The sequence below is a fragment of the Tasmannia lanceolata genome, unplaced genomic scaffold (genome assembly GCF_043159265.1).
Source record: "Tasmannia lanceolata isolate RefF3 unplaced genomic scaffold, GAP_Taslan_0.1 ptg000253l, whole genome shotgun sequence".
Lineage (NCBI taxonomy): Eukaryota > Viridiplantae > Streptophyta > Magnoliopsida > Canellales > Winteraceae > Tasmannia > Tasmannia lanceolata.
The window spans coordinates 54846-57500 of record NW_027518928.1 but is presented as its reverse complement, the minus strand read 5'-3'; positions in this window follow the sequence as shown (position 1 = coordinate 57500).

Sequence of the window (2655 nt, the reverse complement as noted above, 5' to 3'; positions counted from 1 at the left end):
GCATGCTTTGGGCGTTTTTGCCCGGATAGGCACCGGAATGCTTGGCCTTGGCTTGTCCTAGCAAGGCATTGCTGGGTTGGGCTCCCTTGGCCTTTTGGGCGCCTTGGACGATGTCTTGCGAAGACCATGGGCACAAGGCCATGGCATATGGTGAGGAAAGGACCACGGTTGCCAAGGTTAGGCACCGGAATGCTTGGCCTTGGCTTGCCCTAGCAGGGCATTGCTGGGTTGGGCTCCCTTGGCCTTTTGGGCGCCTTGGACGATGTCTTGCGAAGACCATGGGCACAAGGCCATGGCATATGGTGAGGAAAGGACCACGGTTGCCAAGGTTAGGCACCGGAATGCTTGGCCTTGGCTTGCCAAAGCAGGGCATTGCTGGGTTGGGCTCCCTTGGCCTTCCGGGCGCCTTGGACACTGTCTTGGGAAGACCATGGGCACAAGGCCATGGCATATGGTGGGGAATGGACCACGGTTGCCAAGGCTAGGCATATAGAGAGGAATCGCATTTTTGCCCGGATAGGCACCGGAATGCTTGGCCTTGGCTTGCCATAGCAGGGCATTGCTGGGTTGGGCTCCCTTGGCCTTCCGGGGGCCTTGGACGCTGTCTTGGGAAGACCATGGGCACAAGGCCATGGCATATAGTGAGGAATGGACCACGGTTGGCAAGGCTAGGCATATAGAGAGGAATGGACCACGGTTGCCAAGGTTGCGCAAGTTTTGGGCATTTTTTGCCCGGATATGCCCAAGTATGCCCCGATAGGCCCGTTACGCCCCGGTATGAACGCGTATGCCCGGATAGACTCGGTATGCCTTGGGATACATGCGTATGCCCCGATAGGCTTGGTACGCCCCGATATGCGCACGTGTGCCCCAGTAGGGCTCGGTATGCCCCGGTATGTACGCGTGTGCCCCGATAGGCCCGGTATGCCCCGATATGCACACGTGTGCCCCAATAGGGGTCGGTATGCCCCGGTAGGTACGCGTGTGCCCCGTAATGCACGTTTCGCAGATCTCCCCGCATGTCCCGCCCCTATATGTAATACTTACTTACTTACTTACTTTCTTTCTTGCTTGCTTGCTTGCTTGCAATGGTTGGGAGTGCCCGGCATGCCCCGCTGCAGAGACCAAGGGCGCAATGACTTGGCACCGCGGATGCCGGGACTCCGGCACTTCCCGTGGCACTGATGGTTGGTTCCAAAGACAAAAGGCCGTGCAAGGCCACCGCACCGCGGATGATTTTGCTCGTGCTGGCGCCGTTGTGTGGCCAAAGAACATGCGCGAATGCTCGTGTCGGAAGGGTTGGTGTCCTGGCCCCGCGGGTGTCACGAATGCTCGGTTGCGAAGACCATGGGACCAGAGCCATGGCACGTCGGATGATGGCTCCAGCTGGCGCCCCGGCACTTTCTGTGGCATTGATGCTCGGTTTCAAAGACAAACGTGCGCAGGGCCAGGGGACCGCGGATGACTGCTCGTGCTGGCCCCGTTGGGCAGCATTGATGGTCGGTTGCAAAGAAAATGCGCGATTGCTCGTGTCGGGGCCCGGCAAGCCAAGGCCAAGCGAGCCATGGCACGTCGGATGATGGCTCCAGCTGGCGCCCCGGCACTTTCTGTGGCATTGATGCTCGGTTTCAAAGACAAACGTGCGCAGGGCCAGGGGACCGCGGATGACTGCTCGTGCTGGCCCCGTTGGGCGGCATTGATGGTCGGTTGCAAAGAAAATGCGCGATTGCTCGTGTCGGGGCCTGGCAAGCCAAGGCCAAGCGAGCCATGGCAACGCGGATGATGGCTCGCTAGTGCTGGCGCCGTGCACAGTGGCCTCGCACACTCGCCCTGCACGCTTCCCTTGCACGCAGCCTTGCACACTAGCCTCGCATGCGAGCCTTGCACCCTAGCCATGCAAACTAGCCTTGCACGGTAGCCATGCACACAAGCCGTGCACATTAGCCATGCGCACAAGCCCCGCACACTAGCCTTGCGCACAACCCTTGCACACAAGCCTTGCACTCAAGCAATGCACACAAGCCCTGGACACTAGCCTTGCACACGGGCCTGGCACACAAGCCTTGGGCACTAGCCTTGCGCACTAGCGTTCCACATGAGCCTTGCACACTAGCCTTGGACACTAGCCTTGCACACAGGCCTTGCACACTAGGCATGCTTGGGCGAGCTGATCCCGCATCAAGTCGACGGGTCTAGGCATTCTTGGGCGCAGATCCCGCATCGTCTCGTCGCGTCTGGGCGCAAACACGTCGCGTCTCGTTGCGTCTTCAGAAGTCGTCGCTAACAGCACCTTTGGTTGCCACTGGTGGTTAGGCTGGTTGGTTGCGCAAACCCTATAGGAGGGTGGCATGCTGGTGGGCGTTTTTGCCCGGATAGGCACTAGAATGTGCAGATTTTGGGCGTTTTTGCCTGGATAGGCTAAGGAATGGGCATGCTTTGGGCGTTTTTGCCCGGATAGGCACCGGAATGCTTGGCCTTGGCTTGTCCTAGCAAGGCATTGCTGGGTTGGGCTCCCTTGGCCTTTTGGGCGCCTTGGACGATGTCTTGCGAAGACCATGGGCACAAGGCCATGGCATATGGTGAGGAAAGGACCACGGTTGCCAAGGTTAGGCACCGGAATGCTTGGCCTTGGCTTGCCAAAGCAGGGCATTGCTG